We start from the raw sequence: 22,554 nt of genomic DNA on the forward strand, positions 1-22,554 counted from the left end.
GAATCGGGAGTGGGGGGAGTCAGGCCTTCATCTGCATCCAATTAGTGAGATGCAAATCACTTTCATGCCAGCCTCCAGTGAGTTTCCCAAACTGCCATGGTGGGCACCAGTGGAAGATCCTGCCGGAAATTCACACCGGGGTGAAACCAATCTTTGCAATACCACTGAATTCCCTTCCCATCTCGTCATTGAATCCATCAGCAGGACCAGAGGAGAATTCTGTCCATTAACTTTATTTTTCTCTCTCCACAGATGCTGCTATACCTGCTAAGTATTTTCCTGCACTTCCTATTTTTATTTCAGATTTCCAGCATCTGTAGTTTTTTGCTTGTGAACATATATAAGTACTTCTTTGGATTTTGTTTGTAATGAAAACGCTTTAAAATATATTTTCAGGTCTATCTGATGCACCTTTACTGTAAATCAACAGATAACGATCAGCCAATACCAAACCTTAATACAGTCTTGGTTGGAAAATTTGTGTGCAGCATTAGCTCCACAGTTTAAGATGAAATGAAATGAAATGAAATGAAAATCACTTATTGTCACAAGTAGGCTTCAAATGAAGTTACTGGGAAAGGCCCCTAGTCGCCACATTCCGACCTGTTCGGGGAGGCTGATACGGGAATTGAACCGTGCTGCTGGCCTGCCTTGGTCTGCTTTCAAAGCCAGCGATTTAGCCCTGTGCTAAACAGATGGATTGCAGAGCTTAGTAAGGACATTGAGGCTTTAGAGAAGGTACAACTCAGATTTACTGGGAAACTGCCCAACATGAGGAAATATAAATACGAAGGGAAAAAATGATAATTTGTGACTTCTTTCATTAGTGGAGAACAGATTACAGGATCATATGAAAGAACTGTTAAAATTATGAAAAGGTGTGACATGGAAGCGGACTGCTTTGGCAGCTGAGAGATCAAGAATAGATAGATTCAAGATTAAAAGTTAGAGATTTACGACACGGGACAGGATAAATTTCTTTACACAGGGCATTAATTGAGAGTCATGGAATTTACCTCTGGAATTAATGGTGGAGACAGAAACTCGGCCAGGGTTTTCCAGTCCCGCCAGTGGAGGGAATTGGCACGGGCGGGACCTGAAAAATTGGAGAGAACCAAAAGTCTGTTGACTTTGAGTGGGAATTTCTGATCCTGCCCGTGTTGTGGTCAGAAAGTCCCTGTCAACGTTCAAGATTAGGTTGTGGAGGTGGATGAAGGACTAACCAATATGGGAACAGGATGGGTAAATATGATTGGTTGCATGGAGGGAGTAACTTCCATGCGCAGCCTTGCAATGCACATTATTCCTAAACCTTTTGTACCATCTGTTAACCTCCTTTTTAGGTTGCTAACAGAATTCTTCTAGAACATCTTATCAAACATCTTCTTCAGATCTATATTGACAACATCTACAGCATTTACTTTATTTATCCAACGACTTCTGTAAAGGAACATACTCTGATTAAATCATGCACCTTTAAATGCTAACAATTTTTATTGACTCCAAGAATTGTTCATAGCAGCTCCTCGCCTGAACTAGGCCACTGTTACCTAAGTGTTTTTGCCCAACCCACACTGAATAGAAGTGCTACATTGTACTCTTGGGTCTGTCCATGGTATAATGTGCTTATGCAAGTTGGTTCTGATCCCAGTTTTTCTGTCTATCTCCACTGTGCTTTCCTTAAAGAGACTAAGGTACATGTCATCAGAGACCAGGGTTTTACCCATCTTGAGTTCTGCTAATCTAGTCAGAACTAATTCATTCTCTGCAGTTCTCTTGAGCATTTGCTCCACTTTCTCCCCCGGTGCGCCTTCTCCCCGTTCCCACCCTGAAGGTCTTGGTTGAAATCAGTGGTACAGTATTAACAATGAAAACATTGAACTGCATTTCCCTTCCCTGCTATTTTGAGGAAAGCACTAACCTACTCATTTTAAATCAATTAGTAGACAGACTCAGTACATGTCAATCTACCATTTGAAGGAGCCTATTTCATCCCAAGTAAAGCGAGTTGGATTATTGGTACAGAGACAATACTTTCTCACCGATATCTCTTTCAAGTGGTCATTGCTTATTTGCAAGTACAGACAGTGGAGTGAATATCAGAACCACACATTATCCAAGACCACCCAGCATCAACACAAGTACACCTTCCATCCGAGTCACTAGTTTGTGATCAGGATTCCAAAAGCTAAGATCAATTGGATAATTTCAGTTCAAACCACTCAGCTGATAGCTTACAAGATCGGATTGGTCATCCATTTTATAACTGATGCGCAATCAATTGCACAAAGACGCAGATTGGGTACAACTGTGGCTTTATTGCAGTCAGATGCGTGGCCTCCTGCTGCAGCTGGTGAAATGGCAGGGCAATGGAGGTCATGCATATTTATACAGTTCTCTGTGGGCGGAGCCAGCCGGCAGGGGCTACCGGCGAACCTGTAGTGCAGGTCCTACCTTACATCCCATAATACAGTGGTTCACCACATTCACCCCCTGTTAAAAATGAGTCCGGCGGGGGTGATGTGAAACTATATACACATAGTGCAATTATGTACAGTATTAAGAATGGGGAAAACAAGGAAGAAAAAAGAAAAGTCCATGTTGACGGTCCGGAGTCCGTCAAAGGTTCAGCCAATCCGGTGCTTTGGTGCTTCGTTGGGAGCAGCGTAACGGTGGCGGCGAAGTCTGTGCTAGCGGTGGTGGAGGTGGCACCGATGGCGGTGGTGGCGGCGCTGATGCTGGCCAGTCATCGGGGAACTCCGGGAGCGTGCCGAAATCCTCTTCGTCCTCTTGTGCGGGAAGTGGGGGTAGGGATTGGTCTGGTGGGGTCAATGTTGGCGGCGCGGTGGGAGGGGGGGGGGGGGACGCATGGGTGGGGGAGTGTGTTGGGGTGGAACCTGATGGTGCCAGGTGATGTGTTGGGTTTTCTGGATCACAAACAGGTCACCAACACTGGAAGTGGTGCAACTCTATTTTATTACAAGGTTAACTATATTAACATACTTGAACTGTGGGTAAATGCAATACCAGCTTTTACTGTTGACCCTTGCCTAGTCCTAACCAGGTGATGCACTCAACACATGGTGAATGTCTGTGTTGCAGGCTGTGAGCTCTGTGCTCCGAGCTGGCTGCTACTAGAATGAGCGGGAACTCTCCTGTCCCGTCTTTATAGTGCGTGTGCTCTCACTGGTGATTGGCTGTGGTGTTGTGTATGCTGATTGGTCCCACTGCATGTCCATCAATGTGTGTGTGTGTGTGTGTCTGCACTATCATATACTGGTGTATATTATGACACCCCCCTTTTATATAAAGAACATGTGCCTGCGTGACAATAAATATTGTGCAGTGAATGTACCTGACTATGTGTGTGCGTGTTATTTACATGACTATGTACAGGAGGCTGGTCTATTTACACGGGAAGGTGCCTGGTGCAGAGAAATAGGGTGTCACACCAACAACAAAATGAACATTATATACAAACTACTGGAACGATGAAACAGGATAACAGAACAGATCAAAGAGTCCAACATTGTAAACCTCATAAGTCGAGTCTCTGAGGTGGGCGACGAATTCTGTTTGACCGCCTCAAGGGTGGGTGAGGAGCCACCGGCTGAGGAACGGGCTGGGCCACGGCAGAGTGAGGAGGATGCAGAGTATTCAGAATCTCCACATAGTCCAGGCTGGGGACAACAGGAGGGCGTGGCACCGGTGGAGGATCACGTAGCGAGCGTGGAACGAGACGAAGGGCACGCCGATTGCGGCGGCGAATGGAACCATCTGGCAAATGAACCAGGAACGAGCGGGGAGACACCTGCCGAAGAACCACAGCAGTTGCAGACCAGCCACCCTCCGGAAGATGGATGTGGACGTTGTCATCTGGCACCAGAGCAGGGAGATCAGTCGCCCGAGCGTCATGCGCCGCCTTGTGTTATGCACGAGACTGTTGCATCCGCTGAAGGACTGGAACGTGGTCGAGGTCTGGGACGTGAATGGACTGCACCGTGGTCCTGAGGGTGCGACCCATGAGCAGGTGGGCTGGCGACAGGCCCGTGGAGAGTGGGGCCGAACGATAGGCCAGCAAGGCGAGTTAGAAGTCGGATCCTGCATCGGCAGCCTTGCAGAGGAGCCGTTTGACGATGTGGATGCCCTTTTCCGCTTTGCCATTGGATTGGGGGTGCAGGGGACTGGACGTCACATGAACAAAGTTGGACCTGCCGGCAAAGGTGGACCATTTCTGGCTCGCGAAGCAGGGGCCATTGTCCAACATCACAGTGAGTGGGATGCCGTGACGAGCAAAGGTCTCCTTGCAGGCACGGATGACCGCCGATGATGTGATGTCGTGCAGGCGTACGACCTCTGGGTAGTTAAATAGTTTACAATCAGAACATAGTCCCTGCCGAGCGCATGGAACAGGTCAACGCCTACCTTAAAGTGGACGCGACCAACTCATGGGGCTGTAGGGTCTCACGTGGTTGGGCCGGCTGGAACTGCTGACAGGTGGGGCAGTTGAGCACTGTGTTGGCGATGTCCTCATTGATGCCGGGCCATTACAAAGCCTCTCGGACCCTCCGTCGGCACTTCTCCACGCCAAGATGGCCCTCGTGTAACTGTTCCAAAACGAGCTGGCGCATGCTGTGCGGGATCACGATGCGGTCCAGCTTCAGGAGGACACCATCGACTATTGCCAGATCGTCTCTGATATTGTAGAACTGCGGGCACTGGCCCTTGAGCCACCCGTCTGTCATGTGGCATATGACACGCTGTAGTAGGGGGTCAGCCGCAGTCTCGCGGCGAATGTGGATAAGGCGTTCATCCGTGGCCGGCAGATTGGAGGCCGTGAAGGCCACATCGGCGTCAACCTGGCAGACGAACCCCTCTGGGTCACACGGGGTGTTGACTGCCCTGGACAGAGCGTCGGCTATGATCAGGTCCTTGCCCGGGGTGTTGAATTAAGCAGAATGCGCTGGAGGCGAGGGGTCATATCATTCAGGTCTTTTTGTATAATGTTGACCAGCAAGCGGGGATGGTCAGTCTCGGCATTGAATTGGGGGAGGCCGTACACGTAATCATGGAATTTGTCGACCCCAGTCAACAGGCCCAGGCACTCCTTTTTGATCTGCGCGTAGTGCTGTTCCGTGGGGGTCATGGCACGTGACGCATATGCAACGGGGTTCCATGATGAGGCCTCATCGCGTTGTAGGAGTACCGCCCCAATGCCTGATTGGCTGGCATCCTTTGAAATTTTTGTTTCCTTCGTGGGATCAAAAAATGCCAATACCGGGGCCGTGGTAAGCTTGGTCTTAAGCTCCTCCCATTCACGCTTGTGGGCGGGAAGCCATTGGAAGTCTGTCCTCTTCCTGACCAGGTTCCGGAGAGCTGTGGTATGGGAGGCGAGGTTGGGGATGAACTTCCCCAGGAAGTTGACCATGCCCAAAAATCGGAGGAACGCCTTCTTATCCGCTGGCTTCTGCATGGCCGTGATGGCTACCTACCTTGTCCGCATCCGGCCGCACACCCAACCGGGAGATGTGGTCCCCTAGGAACTTGAGTTCCGTCTGGCCGAAGGAACATTTGGTTCTGTTGAGGCGAAGGCCTTGGTCCCGTATTTGTTTGAAAACACGCTGAAGGTGACTGATATGCTCCTGCGGGGTGGTGAACCAAATGATGAATGCGTCAACATAGACGTGCACACCCTCAATGCCCTCCATCATTTGCTCCATGATCCGGTGGAATACTTCTGATGCCGATATAATCCCAAACGGCATCCTGTTGTAGTAATATCTGCCAAACGGGGTATTAAAGGTACACAGCTTCCTGCTGGACCTGTCTAGTTGAATTTGCCAGAATCCTTTCGAGGCGTCAAGTTTGGTGAAGATGTTGGCCCGAGCCATCTCGCACGTGATCTCCTCGCGCTTGGGGATAGGGTAATGCTCCCTCATTATGTTGCGATTCAGATCCTTTGGGTCAATGCAGATCCGCAGCTCGCCGGAAGGCTTCTTTACGCACACCATGGAACTGACCCAGTCGGTTGGTTCCGTCACTCTGGAGAGCACTCCTTGGTCCTGGAGGTCCTGCAGCTGCTGCTTGAGGCGGTCCTTGAGGGGTGCTGGGACTCTGCGAGGTGCATGAACCACAGACAGCAGGATTTTGTAAGTGTATGGAAGCGTGCCCATGCCTTCGAAAACATTGCGGTGCTGGTCGATGATGGCATTGAGTTGCTCCCTGAAGTCCGCATCCTGGAAGGCAGACGTGTCCTCTGGAGAGAGAGAGTGTACTCGTTGAATGAGGTCTAGGAGTTTGCACGCCTGTGCGCCTAGCAGAGAGTCCTTCGAGGAGCCCACGATCTCAAAGGGAAGGATGGCTTTTCGCGAGTTGTGCGTCACTTCGAGTTGGCATGAACCGGTAGCAGGAATGACGTTGCCATTGTAGTCCACTAGTTGGCAGGTCGACAGAAGAATGGTTGGTTTAACCCCAAGAGTCTGAAAGGCTGATCACGCTAGGAGATTAGTGGAAGCACCAGTGTCCAGGCGGAATCGTCTCTGGGATCGGTTGACCGTCAGGGTGGCACACCACTCGTCGTCTGGATCAATGCTGTGCACCGACAGCGGCTGATGGTTTTGATTCGGGGACAGCCTGTTCTTTGTTATAACAGCAACTCGAAAAGGCTCCCTCGGGTCCTCAGTGTCACTGATCTGCAGGAAGTCGGAATCGGATTTGGTGAACGTGGGTTGAATTGCCCGAACGTTCCTGCGAGGCTGGCTGAAACAATGCGAATTGGCAGGCTGAGCTGCTCGACAGCAGGCAGCACAGTCTCCAAGTCTGCCACATCGTAGGCATTGTCGCGATTTTGCAGGACATTGCCGCTTTAAATGGGCGGAGCCACAGTTGCCACACGCTGAGATGTCAGTATGCTCGTTGCGCCACCGCGCATGCGTGGTGCGGTCCTGCGCGGTGCGCGCCTGTGCATCACGTTCCTCCACGTCACCGTCCCCTCGTTTGGCACGTACAAGCGCGGGAGGCCGCGAAAAGCCCGTGAAATGGCCGCCCTCATCCAGGCTGCAGCCTTGGAGGTGTTCAATTGTTTGGATCCGTTCCGCCTCGTGGGAACCTTGCCACGCCGTTTCAGCCACCTGTGTGTGGGAGTACTGGCCTGTGGCATTTTTATGCAGGGCACAGGTCTCGATGGCAGTCGCTGGGGTGAGTTGCTCAATTTTGAGGAGCTGCTGACGTAGGGGGTCCGACAGAACACCAAATACGATCTGTTCGCGTATCATGGAGTCGGAGGTAGGCCCGTAGCTGCAGGACTGCGCAAGGGTGCGGAGGTTTGTTAAAAAGGATTGGAAAGGTTCGTCCTTACCCTGCAAGCGCTGCTGGAACAGGTATCTTTCGAAGCTTTCATTGACCTCTATGCTGAAGTGGGTATTGAATTTGAGGAGAACCGTCTTGTACTTTGTCTTGTCCTCGTCGTCTGCGAATGTGAGGGAGTTGAAGATGTGGATGGCGTGTTGCCCGTCCGTGGAGAGGAGCAGAGCAATCTTCCTGGTGTCCGAAGCGTTCTCCCTGTCTGTGGCTTCGAGGAAGAGCTGGAAGCGCTGTTTAAAAATCTTCCAATTGACCCCGAGATTGCCGGCGATGTGGAGCGGCGGCGGCAGGTTGATGCTCTCCATACTTCAGGATGCCGGTATGCTGATTAGTTGCAGGTGGGTCTCAGAAGTGCTAGTCTGCAACCACTCCTTGTACCATGATGTGTTGTATGTTCTGGATCACAAACAGGTCACCAACACTGGAAGTGGTGCAACTCTATTTTATTATAAGGTTAACTATATTAACATACTTGAACTGTGGGTAAATGCAATACCAGCTTTTACTGTTGACCCTTGCCTAGTCCTAACCAGTTGATGCACTCAGTACATGGTGAATGTCTGTGTTGCAGGCTGTGAGTTCTGTGCTCCGAGCTGGCTGCTACTAGAATGAGCGGGAACTCTCCTGTCTGCTGTCTTTATAGTGCGTGTGCTCTCACTGGTGATTGGCTGTGGTGTTGCGTAAGCTGATTGGTCCCACTGCATGTCCATCAGTGAGTGTGTGTGTCTGCACCATAATATGCTGGTGTATATTATGACACCAGGTCCCTGAGTGAGACCGTATCTTGGCGGCCGTCGGGGAACTCCACGTAGGCATATTGAGGGTTGGCGTGGAGCAGGTGAACCCTGTCCACCAAGGGGTCCGCCTTGTGGAGTCGGACGTGCCTACGGAGAAGGACCGGTCCTGGAGCTGCGAGCCAAGTCGGGAGCGACACCTCGGATGACTTCCTGGGGAAGATAAAAACACGTTCATGGGGTGTGTTATTAGTGGCGGTGCACAATAGTGACCGGATGGAGTGTAGAGCGTCAGGGAGGACCTCCTGCCAGCAAGAGGTTGGGAGGTTCCTGGACCATAGGGCCAGCTGGACAGCCCTCTAAACTGTCCCATTCTCCCATTCTACTTGCCCGTTTCCCCAGGGGTTGTAGCTGGTCATCCTGCTGGAGGCGATACCACTGCTGAGCAGGAACTGACGCAGCTCATCGCTCATGAATGAGGATCCCCTGTCACTGTGGATGTAGGCGGGGAAACCGAACAGAGCAAAGATGGTGTTGAGGGCCTTGATGACGGTGGCAGATGTCATATCGGGGCATGGGATGGCGAAGGGGAATCTGGAGTACTCATCGACCACACTGAGAATGTACGTATTACGGTCGGTGGAGGGAAGGGGCCCTTTGAAATCCACGCTGAGGCGTTCAAAGGGGCGGGAAGCCTTCACCAGGCGCGCACGGTCTGGCCGGTAGAAGTGCGGCTTGCACTCCGCACAGACCTGGCAGTCCCTGGTGACTGTCTTTACTTCCTCGACGGAATAGGGGAGATTGCAAGCTTTGACCAGATGGTACAATCGGGTGACCCCCGGGTGACAAAGGCTGTCGTGTAGGGCCCGGAGTTGGTCTACTTGTGCGCTGGCACATGTACTTCGGGATAGGGCGCCTGGGGGCTCGTTGAGTTTGCCGGGGCGATACTTAATCTCGAAGTTATAGGTGGAGAGCTCGATTCTCCACCGCAAGATTTTATCATTTTTGATCTTGCCCCGCAGTGTGTTGTTGAACATGAAGGCTACCGACCGTTGGTCAGTGAGGAGAGTGAATCACTTACCGGCCAGGTAATGCCTCCAATGCCGCACAGCTTCAACGATAGCTTGGGCCTCCTTTTCGACGGATGAGTGTCGAATTTTTAGAGGCATGAAGGGCGCGGGAAAAGAATGCCACGGGTCTGCCTGCCTGGTTAAGAGTGGCGGCAAGGGTGATGTCTGAAGCGTCGCTTTCTACTTGAAAAGGCAGTGACTCGTTTACTGCGCGCATCCCGGCCTTGGCGATGTCTGCTCTGATGCGCGCAAAAGCGTGTTGTGCCTCGGCCGCGAGAGGGAATTGGGTGGACTGAATGAGTGTGCGGGCCTTGTCTGCATAGTTTGGGACCCACTGGGCGTAATAGGAAAAGAACCCCAGGCAGCGTTTGAGGGCCTTGGGGCAGTGGGGGAGGGGGAGTTCCATGAGGGGGCGCATGCGGTTGGGGTCGGGCCCGAGAAGTCCGTTTTGGACTTTCTAGACGAGAATGGCTAACCGGGTCGTGCTGAACACACACTTCTCTTTGTTATAGGTCAGGTTGAGAAGAGTGACAGTGCAGAGGAATTTATCGAGGTTGGCATCGTGGTCCTGCTGGTCATGGCCGCAGATGGTGACATTATCTAAGTACGGAAAGGTGGCCCGCAAACCATACTGGTCGACCATTTGGTCCATTTCCCTTTGGAAGACCGAGACCCCATTTGTGATGCCGAAAGGGACCCTAAGGAAGTGATAGAGCCGACCGTCTGGCTCGAAGGCAGTGTCTGGACGGATGGGGACTTCCGGATGGGGAGCTGGTGGTAGGCGGATTTCAGGTCAATTGTTGAGAAGACCCGGTACTGCGCAATCTGATTGACCATATCTGATATGCGTGGGAGGGGGTACGCATCGAGCTGCGTGTACCGATTGATGGTCTGGCTGTAGTCCCCAGTTTCTCCCCAGTTTTAACCACTACCACTTGGGCTCTCCAGGGGCTGTTGCTGGCCTCGATAATACCCTCCTTAAGCAGCCGCTGGACTTTGGACCTGATGAAGGTCTTGTCCTGGGTGCTGTACCGTTTGCTCCTGGTGGCGACGGGCTTGCAATCCGCAGTTAGATTGGCAAAGAGGGAGGGGGGGGGTCGACCTTGAAGGTCGCGAGGCCCGCCGAATTTGAGAGTGAGGCTCTGGAGATTGCACTGGAAGTCCAGGCCCAACAAGAGTGCAGCGCAGAGATTAGGAAGGACATAGAGGCGGAAGTTACTAAATTCTACGCTCTGGGCAGTGAAGGTGACTGTACAAAAGCCTCAGATCGGGACGGAGTGGGATCCGGAGGCTAGGGAGATCCTTTGATTGGCAGGATTGACCGTGAGGGCGCAGCGCCTTACCGTACCTGGGTGTACGAAGCTTTCGGTGCTCCTGGAGTCCAGCAGGCACGAGGTGACGTGGCCGTTGATTTTCACTGTCGGCGCGCGGTGGTCAGGTTGTGCGGGCGAGATTGGTCCAGCGTCATCTCGGCGAGATGCGGGTAGTCGTCGGATGCTTCGGGTGGCGAGCGTGTGCGGTTCCGATCTCGGGATGTCCGGAGACCCTGTGGGGAACAAAATGGCGGCGCCCATGGTGCGCACATTGTGGGGTTGGGACAAGATGGCGGCGGCCATGGCCGAAGGGGGACAAGACGTCGGCGCCCATTGGTCGCACAAGGCCCCAGGAGGAGAAGATGGCGGCTCCCATTGTGCGTTTGGTGTGGGGGCGACTGCGCGGGCCTGGCACACAGCCGCGAAGTGGCCCTCTTGCTGCAGATTTACAAACGGCAGTGCGGGCTGGGCAGTGTTGGCGGGGGTGCTTCTGCTGACCGCAGAAGTAGCAGCGGGGCCCCCGGGGTGCGCGGATCGGCGTGCGGCACTGGCGTATTGGGAAGGCAGGGCCCCAGCTGAGGAGGTCGTCGGCAGGGTCCAGGAGGGGTAGGAAGGGGTAGAAGGGATGGCGGCGCAGCGGGAGGGGTAAGACTGTACATTACGGGATGCGACCATCATGGAGAGCGCCAAGGTTTTTGTCTCCGCTAGTTCGAGCGCGGCCCCTTCCAGTAATTGTTCTCGGATGAGGTCCGACACAATCCCCGTCACGAAAGCATCGCGCATGAGGAGATTAGCATGTTCAGCGGCCGTAACGGCCTGACGGTCACAGTCTCGGACGAGTGGAATTAGGGCACGTCAGATGTCTTCGATGGACTCACCAGGTAGTTGCGAGCGGGTGGCGAGTACATGCCTGGCGAAGAGTGTGTTCATCTTCTGAGCATAGTGCTCTTTAAGGAGTGCCATTGCTTTCGCATAATTCGAGGCGTCTTGGATCAACGGGAACTCGCTGGAGCTCAGTCTGGAGTACAGGATGTTTATCTTCTGAGTTATCTTCTTAAGTTGGCGCGGGGTCCGCCGCGTTGATGTAGGCCTCAAAACATGCTAGCCAGTGAGTAAAGTCTTTTCTGCCGTCGGGCGAGTGCGGATCCAGCTGCAGGCGATCGGGTTTGATTCTAATATCCATTCTGTGGAAAAATCTGACTGCAATAAATTGATGCGCAATCAATTGCACAAAGACGCAGATTGGGTACAACTGTGGCTTTATTGCAGTCAGATGCATGGCCTCCTGCTGCAGCTGGCGAAATGGCAGGGCAATGGAGGTCACGCATATTTATACAGATCTTAGTGGGCGGAGCCAGCCGGCAGGGGCTACCGGCAAACCTGTAGTGCAGGTCCTACCTGACATCACAAACTACAGTGGTTCACCACAATAACCCAGTACGATTTTACTTTAATTGACTTCACTGTGCAATTATATAAATAGGATCGTAGCATCACTACAGTGCAGCAAGAGGCCATTCGGCCCATCGAGTCTGCGCCGACCCTCCGAAAGAGCACCTTAACTAGGCCCATGACCCACTTTATCCCTATAACCAGTAACCCCTCCTAACCTTTTGGATACTAACCGGCAATTTAACATGGCCAATCCACCTAACCTGCACACCTTTGTGTGGATGAAACCGGAGCATCCGGAGGAAACCCACACAGACACGGAGAAAACGTACAAACGCTGCACAATGACGCAAGGTTGGAATTGAACCCGGGTCTCTGGCGCTGGGAGGCAACAGTGTTAACACTGTCACCGTGCTGCTACATCAGGAGGCTGTTGAACTGGCGGCAGAGCAGAGCCTGCCAGGTTTTTCCTGAGCAGGTTAGGTTAACATTATCCATTGATTGTTGTGCCTCTACAACCTCCTCGGAATAGTCTATCTAACTAGAAAGATAACATCACTGAGCGACTCAACAGTGCACTTCCTGACAGCTCTCGGTAGAGCTAATTGGAATGCTAAGATAAACCTAGACCTCTGTTGGGTGTGGAGTGGTGCTAAATATCCACTTCTGGGAGGTGCATCCAAACCATGCCAAATGTCATGTGATAGGTATGAAGACCGATTTGAAATGGTAACCTGGTTGTGATGATATCACATTGAATTTGTTCAACCAAACCAGAGTGGCTGAAACGGCTACCTGTTACCATATTATAAGGGGCTGAATTTTCCATGATACATGAGAGAGCAAGATTGAGTTATGCCACGAGGCAGTGATAGCAACATTGTCAAATAATGAATTGTTTCAGCAGAAGTAAACCCTTCGCTGAGTCAAAAGAAGGGCACATAGTACAGCAAATCAAATTTGCTAACTGGACATGTCTAAAGACAAACTGGGTAAAGCATAAACATTTCTACTGGGTAAAAAATCAACACAGCAGATCAAGGATAGTTATCAAATTCAGTTGAAGGCAATGAAGAATGCTAACAGAACCGTCAAATGACTCTGCAGAAGGTGTTAGATGTGATCTTTTTCAGCTACCTTGAGATGCAGCCAGTCTAAGCACATTGAAAGAATCCTCAGGGCAAATTAAGGCCGTGTTGCAAGATATGGCAGAGATTTTAAATGGCTAATTTGCACCATGACTAAAGATTATGCTTGGTTACCAGTAGTGTCACGACATCCTGTGCTAGTGCGCGGTCAATTCCAGCCCCACAGGCCCCAGAGTACCAACACAAGTGAATAATATAATAATTCAAATAGGGGACGGGATTCTCTGTTCCCCAATGCCGATTTCGTAATCGACGATTGGGCAGAGAATCTCTTTTTACGATGGAATGGGGGGCGGTGCCTGTTTTCATATGCTCTGCCCCTTCCAAAACGGCGTCATCGAGGAACGCCACCTGAAGGCCCTCCCCCGATGCTCCGCCCCCGATGGGCCGAGTTCCCGACCGCGCGGTTGACTCATGGTCTCAGTGGTCGGGAACCCAGAGTGACGGCTGCAGACTGTGTCCAGCGCCGCCACAGTTGGGCGGGAGCCATGCTGTTGGCCGGGCTGGCTTCAGCGAGGGCTGGGGGGTGGCCAGGGGGTGGCGAAGGGATGTCCAAGGGGGCATTATCTGGCGGGTCGGGTCCGCACACGGCCGGCACCATGTTGTACGACGCGACCGCTGCAGGTCGTTGCTGCGCGCATGCACGAACACGGAACCTGCAATTCTTAGGCCGTTTTGGTCGTGGAGGCCGGGCATTATACGTGGCTCGGCTGCTACCCTTACCGGTCGGAGGATCGGTGCTGGGGTGGCTGATTTTTCCCAAGTAAAACGCCACGGATCCTCCGGACATAGCCTCCAAATCGAAGAATCCAGTCCAAGGCTTCTGAAATCTTTGGTCCATACAGGCACCAGGGGCGGGATTCTCCCTCCAGCGACACCGGAAGCGTGAAATGCAATAAGCTGAAAATCATGGCTGCTGTCGGGCACCCGACGGAATGCCATGCCATGTCTCGACTCAGTGGCATCAATCCATTCTACTCCGCATGTACAGTAAAAGCCATTGGCACATCATTAACGGGCCCGATCCGGTATGCTCCGGGGCCTCCGCGATGCTCCGCCTCTGCCAGGAGGAATTACAGATGGCGAGGTTAGGTTCACTTGTGGTTTTAAAAATCAGGAACAGGCACCGTGGCTACTGAGGGAGAGAGGAGGTAGGTCATGTTCCCAGAGCTTGACTGTGGGCTGCTGGTCCAGCCGCTGGCCGGGCTGGCTGTGGGAGGGGGGGTTGGGGGAAATCTGCCAGGACCTGGAGGGGGAGAGGTGGGAGTAGCGGGGGCAACCAGGGGATGGCGCGTGACATTGGGTTGAACCCCTGGGACTGGGTTGCCCAGAGACAGACAGCCATTGCTGCAGCCTGCAAGACAGCCATCGTGCTGCACACCTGACCGTGGCCCACCGTTGTGCACAGTGACACCGTCCATATGGTGCCCCCATCCCACCAACACCGCACTCCACCCCACAAATCCCCCCACAACCAGGCGCTGCCCGCCAACTGGGCAGCACGTGGCCCACCCAAGGGGTCACCAGACCGAGAGTGCCGTTGAAGGCTCGGATGAGCAGGGGAACAGTGCAACATATCAGCAGGATCGTGGCGCACCTGGAACTGTGAGGGTATGGGGAGGGCACGTGCTCCCGGTGTCAAAGTGATGACCGCCCTGAACATTTATGTCACAGAATCCTTCCAGGTGCCGAATATGGGCCTGTCTGGGATCTCACAGAACTTAGTGCACAGGAGCATCTGTGCCGTCATGGTGGCCCTGCGTGCCGGGTTTGCATAATACATCCTCATTGGGCGTGATGCAGGTAATGATGTTTGAATGAGCCATGAGGCTCATCTGAATATGCATGGCTGGTTTAAGTCCGCATTCCCCCTGCACCCAGGAGTCACCAGCGAGGCCTCACCCAGGTACTGATTAGTACTTGTCTCCTCAGGCAGACACCAGGCATAATGGCCAGGTCTCCAAGGCCATTGGAACCCCGTGCATCTTCGAGGATAGGGCAGTGCAATGTTTCCACATCCCCCTCCGCACCCATAGCACCCAGTCCCCATTTGGAAATACTTATTCAGGCCCATGAGACTTCCACCTAAGAGGGGTGGAGCATCGCGGAGGGGTTTGTCCAAGCTGTTTATGAAATTTAAACCCTTGAAAGTGAAGGTTTTGCCTGGGTCTGCCAGCGGGTTGGGGGTGGGGGCGCAAACTTCGGTATTGCCGTCAGCGAGAGATCAGAGCATGGCGTCAGAATCAGAGTCGGGTGCAAAAAGGATTATTTCCATATTGTGCCACTCTCCAACCTATCGTGATTCTTGCTTTCGCCATTGCGAAGCGAATATTCCAACTCCTAAAGAATGTCCTGCTGTTACAAAATGGGGAGGAAGCTAGCACTGATAGAACTTTAGTGAAGATTCCACATTCCCATAATTCCAGCCAGTGGCAGTGCTCACTGGGGATGACTGTTGCCAAATGATGGACATGTATCCTATGACTTTTTATCCATCAATTGTGAGGAGATGGAAAACCAAGGCCTTTGCACGCATGCCTTTTCTTACTCCCTGATGGAAGTTTGGGAGCATGGAATTAGCCTTCAAGTCTTGGCAAAGAGTCAGTACCTGCAAGGGAGGAGGAGTGAAAAATTTGTTGCGGAAGAAAGTGGAGTGAGGACAAGAAGAGGCAGGATTTATGCGGAAGAACCCTGTTGTTTTACTTTACACAGAACTGGCAAACGAAAAAGTATTTTTTATCTCCCCACCTCAAAAGAAGAATACAAGAAGGAGTCTTGGATCCTGAGAGCGTACACTTTATATAGTAGCATGAGTGGATGAAGGATAACTACCATAAACATTTGTGACCTCTAGCCCTTCTTTCAAAGTAAACTTTTCAAGACCCCTTTTATAGCAATAACTTTTTTTTTGAACAAAATACATTAAAAGTGTTCTGTTCTGTCTCATTGCAAGAATCCATGGTTTTACTGAATCTCTCAAAAATGTAAGAGTGCTCATAACCCCAGTCCTTTCATTTCCAGAGCTTTTAGGGTTAGCCGGGTTTAAAGGAAACACATTAATAATAATTGTTGATTTACAGGAAAAGAATATTAACCAAATGTCCATTTAACCTTTTAAGAACATCACTAACATTATTGCACTGGGAAATAAATAACAGTTGGTGTCTCATCCAACATTAATACCTGTAGTAAAACAATGATTAATGAACAGAAACATGTATGGATCTTCTTGGACATTACAAAGTTACATCTTCCCTCTCCCCGCATCCATATCAGCTGCAGCATCACTGCAAAATGAATTATAACCTGAACAGGCAAACATGAGTATGGCACTATGAACTCCACTCAGACACAAACAAAACACCTTAAAATTTATCGACAGGAATTTATTAACTTTCAATGATTGTGTTGCAATTTTCTGAACAGTTTTGATTTGTGTGATTAGAGTTAATCTTATTAAGGTTACATTACTCAGATGCAGCTGTGTCATTCATGACATCATCCTCACTCAGTGAAATCTTATATTCTTCAGATTCCATTACGCCTTCTGACACTCTTTTTCCCCCAATTATGGGGCAATTTTAGCGTGACCATTCCAACTACTGTACACATCTTTGGGCTGTCGTGGTGAGAATGTACAAACTCCACATGGACAGTGACCCGGGGCCAGGATCGAACCCGGGCCCTTGGCGTCATGAGGCAGCAGTGCTAACCACTGCGCCACCGTGCCGCCCACGCCTTCTGACATTCTGCCTTATTTCTTGTGTGGAGTACTTGTGACTCCTTCAAAGGGGCGGCACGATGGCACAGTGGTTAGCAGTGCTGCCTCACAGCGCCAAGTTCCCAGGTTCAATTCCGGCCTCGGATGACTGTCTGTGTGGAGTTTGTACATTCCCCCCGTGTCTGCGTGGGTTTCCTCCGGGTGCTCCTGTTTCCTCTCATAGTCCAAAGATGTGTGGGTTAGGTGGATTGGTCATGCTAAATTTCCCATAGTGTCCAAAGGTTAGGTGGTGTTATGGGGTTACAGGGATAGGGTGGGGGAGTGAGCCCAGTTAAGGTGCTCTTTCAGAGGGTCAGTGCACACTCAATGGGCTGAATGGCCTCCTTCTACACTGTAGAAATTCAATGATTCTATGACACACACCAGCCCAGACAAGTAGGACTGAATTCCCTATTTTGTGCTGTGTAATTTCTCACTATCCTGAAAGCAACTATCTATTTACTGTCTAACTCATCATTTCCCTAGGCCTCAAAAAACTCCCTCAGTTTATACCTTCTTCCACTATCAACGGACTCTTAACATGGTAACGTATCGTGACATAGCACTTTTTTTTTCATGTAGATGTGACAAAAAGTCACCAAGGTGCATCACTGAAGGGAATGATGAGCGCAACCAGGTGACTGAACAGTCCAGCGCGAATGGGAAGAGAACAAATACAATTTGTACTCAGAATACTGCAAAGGTGAAAATTGCTGGAGTGAGACCAAAGAGGGATTCATAAAAGAGCGGAAAGGCTTGTAAATCAACAAGTTTGAAGTTGGGAACCTAATGGAGGATTTGGGCAGTAGGTGAGCAGATCCCACTATGGAATTGGGGGTAAACATTTGATTCTGAGATCAGCAATGGGAGCTGCAGAAGGGGAGTGTGGAACTGATGAAAAAGTCACACCTGACACCGTCTAATAACAAGTGTTAGATTTATCTCATCTTCACACCTTCTGTGTTTAATTCAGGGGCTCTTCTACACTTTAGTTCTTGATTCTTCATGCCGATTCCTCAACTTTTCGAAGCCTCCACTCCTCGTGCACCTTCAGGAGGAGGAGCGGAGAAGTGGACCTGTGGGAGATTCTCGCAGGAGTGGAGAGGCAAAGCTGTGGCAGCAGAGAGAGGAGCTCCCAAGAATCTGGGAATGCGTTGGATTTGAAAACTGGCTGTGTGGAATTTGGCATGGGATTCTCCTGTTCCCCAGACGCGTGTTTCTCGGCCGTGCACCATTTGTTAGCGATGGGATTCTATCTTCCTGCTGCTTGTCAATGGGATATCCCTTTGTAACCAACCCACGCTGCCGCAAAACCCGTTGGCGGGGTGCACTCCTGGCGGGAAAAGTGAATCGCAACAACCAGAGAATTCCGGCCTTTGGCTGTGAGGGCGAGGGAGAGAGTCCTATAACACAGAAAAATTCCTTTGGCCCATCGTGGCCGCACCGGTCAGAAACAACCACCGAACTATTCTAATCACATTTTCTAGCCTTGATCCATTGTCTTGTATGCCCTTGGATCGCAAGTGCTCATATAAATACTTCTTAAATGTTATGAGGGTCTCTGCCTCCACCAACCTTTCAGGCAGCGAGTTCCAAACTCCCACCACCCTCTGGGTAAAAAGGTTTCTCCTTACATCCCCGAGAGAACTCCAATCCCTTACCTTAAATCTATGCCCCCTGGTAATTGACCCGTCCACCAAGAGGAAACACTTTTTCCTGTCTACATTATCTATGCCCCTCATAATTTTATACATCTCAATCATGTCCCCCCTCAGTCTCCTCTGCTTCAAGGAAAACAATCCAAGCATACCCAAAACTTCTTCATAGCTAAAACCCTCCAACCCATGCAACATCCTGGTAAATCTCCTCTGCACCCTTTCCAGTGCTATCACATCCCTCCTATAATGTGGATTCCAGAACTGCACACAATACTCTAGCTGTGGTCTAACCAACATTTTATACAGTTCCAGCATAACCTCCCTGCTCTTAAGCTCTACGCCCCAGCCAATGAAGGCAAGTATACCATATGCTTTCTTAACCACCTGTTCTGCTACCTTAAGGGACAAGTGTACATCGACACCAAAATCCTGCTGATCCTTGGTACTTCCCAGGGTCCGGCTATTTATCGTGTATTCCCTTGCATTTTTGTCCTGCGTAAGTGCATCACCTCGCTCTTCTCCGGTGTGAATTCCATTTGTCACTTCTGGCTGCGGGGACTGGGGAGAGAATGCGGCTGCGGGGTCTGGGGAGAATGTGGCTGCGGGGGCTGGGGAGAGAATGCGGCTGTGGGGGCTGGGGAGAGAATGCGGCTGCGGGGGCTGGGGAAAGAATCCGACTGCGGGCGCTGGGGAGAGAATGTGGCTGCGGGGGCTGGGGAGAGTGTGACTGCGGGGGCTGGGGAGAGAATGTGGCTGCGGGGTCTGGGGAGAATGTGGCTGCGGGGGCTGGGGGGAGAATGTGGCTGCAGGGGCTGGGGAGAGAATGCGGCTGTGGGGGCTGGGGAGAGAATGTGACTGCGGGGGCTGGGGAGAGAATGTGGCTGCGGGGGCTGGGGAGAGAATGTGGCTGCGGGGGCTGGGGAGAGAATGTGACTGCGGGGGCTGGGGAGAGAATGTGGCTGCGGGGGCTGGGGAGAGAATGTGACTGCGGGGCTGGGGAGAGTGTGACTGTGGGGGCAGGGGAGAGAATGTGGCTGTGGGGGCTGGGGAGAGAATGTGGCTGCGGGGGCTGGGGAGAGAATGTGACTGCGGGGGCTGGGGAGAGAATGTGGCTGCGGGGGCTGGGGAGAGAATGTGACTGCGGGGGCTGGGGAGAGAATGTGACTGCGGGGGCTGGGGAGAGAATGTGGCTGTGGGGGCTGGGGAGAGAATGTGACTGCGGGGGCTGGGGAGAGAATGTGGCTGTGGGGGCTGGGGAGTGAATGTGGCTGCGGGGGCTGGGGAGAGAATGTGGCTGCGGGGGCAGGGGAGAGAATGTGACTGCGGGGGCTGGGGAGAGAATGTGACTGCGGGGGCTGGGGAGAGAATGTGACTGTGGGGGCTGGGGAGAGAATGTGGCTGCGGGGGCTGGGGAGAGAATGTGGCTGCGGGGGCTGGGGAGAGAATGTGACTGCGGGGGCTGGGGAGAGAATGTGACTGCGGGGGCTGGGGAGAGAAAAGTTTTACCAGGATGTTACCTGGTGTGGAGATTATTAGCCGGGAGGAGGGATTGAATAAACTGGGATTGTTCTCCCTCGAGACACGGAGGCTGAGGGGCGACCTGATAGAAATTTATAAAATTATGATTGTTATGGATAGGGTGAGCAGTTGAAGGCTTTTTCCCATGGCGGAAATGACAATTATAGGGGGCACAAGTTCAAGGTGAGGGAGGGTAAGTTCAGTGGAGATGTGTGGGGGAAGTTTTTTTACACAGAGGGTGGTGGTGGCCTGGAATGCACTGCCAAGTGAGGTGGTTGAGGAAGATACGTGTGGTAGTATGTATTGGGGGTCATGTGGGACTGGAAGCCCTAATGTCATTGGCTGACAGATCCCGGGTCCTGGTTGGCCGTTGACCTCAGGGCGGAGTATAAGAAGCCGGAGTCCTCCCCCGCAGGCCAGTCTACTATTGAGCTGTGGGGGAACAGACACGCTTAATAAAGCCTCATCGACTTCACTCTATTCGTCTAACGGAGTCTTTGTGCGCTACAATTTATTAAGCGTGCCTAAAAAGGACTATGGAGCTCAGGATCATTCCGGAATGCCTGAGGATCAGCCCCCACGCAGTGAACGCGGCAGCAGCCTTCAAGCACTGGCAGACTTGTTTCGAGGCCTACCTCAGAACGGCCACCGGCCGGGTCACAGAAGACCAAAAACTACAAGTCCTGCACTCGAGGGTGAGCACGGAGATCTTCTCCCTCATGGAAGACTCGGAGGATTTCCAGACGGCGTTCGCAGCACTGAAAAGTCTCTATGTCCGCCCAGTTAACCAAATCTACGCTCGCTACCAGCTCGCGACGAGACGGCAAGGTCCCGGAGAATCGATGGACGAATTCTACGCCGCGCTGCTGATTTTGGGACGAGCCTGCAGCTGCCCTTCGGTGAACGCAAATGAACACACGGACATGTTAATGCGTGATGCTTTTGTGGCAGGTATGAATTCCTCCCAAATCCGCCAAAGACTTCTAGAAAGAGAGTCGCTAGGACTCTCAGAGGCCCGGGCCCTAGCAGCCTCCCTAGACGTGGCCGCGCGTAATACCCGCTCCTACGGCCCCAACCGCGCGGCAGCCCATTGGGCTCCGTACGTGCCCGTCGCGACAAACCCCCCCCCCCCGGACACGCCACAGGCTTGCGCAGTCCAAACGCCGAGTCGCACCGAGGGCGCCCGCTGTTATTTCTGCGGCCAGGCAAAACACCCCCAGCAGCGCTGCCCGGCCCGCGCAGCGATCTGCAAGAGCTGCGGGAAAAAGGGCCATTACGCGGTTGTGTGCCGGTCCCGCGAGGTCGCCGCTGTCCCGGGAGAACAGGGAGCTCTGCAAGCCGTTTACGCGCCCCAACCCCCCCAGCACGCCATGTACGACCCGCAGGCGCAGCCGCTCTGGGTCCCGACCACCGCGGTCCGGGAGAACAGGGAGCCCTGCACGCCGCTTACGCTCCCCAACCCCCCTCCCCGTACCCCATGTATGACCCGCCGGTGCTACCGCTTTGGGTCCCGGCCACCACTCTCCACGGAGAAGAGGGAGTTTTGCGCGTCCCTAGCCCCCACCCCGCGCCCCACGTCTGACCCGCCGGCGCCACCAACTTGGGTCCCGACCACCGCTGTCCCCGGTGAGGGAGCTCCGTGCGGTCCTAGCGTTCCCCAGCCCCCTCAGCGCCCCATGTGCGACCCGCAGACGCCGCCATTTTGGGTCCCGGCCACCACGAGGGGAGGAAGGGCGCCGCCATCTTGGACCGCCCCAGACCTGTACGACGCGTGGGGGCGGCCATTTTGTCCACCCCCGTCGCCATCTTGTGACCCACCAGCCACGTGCGATGTATGGGGCGGCCATTTTGTCCATCCCCGACGCCATCTTGGATGGCAACAACGGATCCCACTCCACTACTACAACCACGTCTCGCTTCAATTATGCTCGATCAACCTCGGCCCCGGACACTCCAGACGACGACGACAACGGTGCTAATAAATGGCCACGAGACGCCATGTCGACTCCGGGAGCACGGAGAGCTTTATCCACCCCGACACGGTAAGACGCTGTTCCTTGACCACCTATCCCAGCGCACAAAAGATTTCCCGAGCTGCAGGATCCCACTCCGTACAGATCCAAGGATTCTGCATAGTTACCCTAACGGTGCAGGGGAGGGAGTTCAAAAACTACAAACTAAACGTCCTTCCCCAACTCTGTGCCCCCACCTTGCTGGGATTAGATTTTCAATGCAACCTACAGAGCCTTACGTTCAAATTCGGCGGCCCAATACCCCCACTCACTATCTGCGGCCTCGCAACCCTCAAGGTGCAACCCCCGTCCTTGTTTGCGAACCTCACCCCGGATTGCAAACCCGTCGCCACGAGGAGCAGACGGTACAGCGCCCAGGACCGGACCTTCATTCGGTCCGAAGTCCAGCGGCTACTAAAGGAGGGCATAATCCAGGCCAGCAATAGTCCCTGGAGAGCGCAGGTGGTAGTAGTGAAGACAGGGGAAAAACAAAGGATGGTCATAGACTATAGCCAGACCATCAACTGATACACACAACTAGACGCGTACCCTCTCCCCCGCATATCCGACATGGTCAATCGGATTGC

The 22,554-nt window shown here is 52.6% G+C and overlaps 1 protein-coding gene across 2 annotated transcripts in view; it reads right to left on the minus strand.

Annotated features, from left to right (window-relative positions):
• The window catches only part of LOC140384582 (ethanolamine kinase 1-like), a 605,708-nt gene that overhangs the window by 446,902 nt on the left and 136,252 nt on the right, over positions 1 to 22,554 (minus strand). The window lies entirely within an intron of this gene.

The sequence above is a fragment of the Scyliorhinus torazame genome, chromosome 10, assembly GCF_047496885.1.
Source record: "Scyliorhinus torazame isolate Kashiwa2021f chromosome 10, sScyTor2.1, whole genome shotgun sequence".
NCBI classification, from domain to species: domain Eukaryota; kingdom Metazoa; phylum Chordata; class Chondrichthyes; order Carcharhiniformes; family Scyliorhinidae; genus Scyliorhinus; species Scyliorhinus torazame.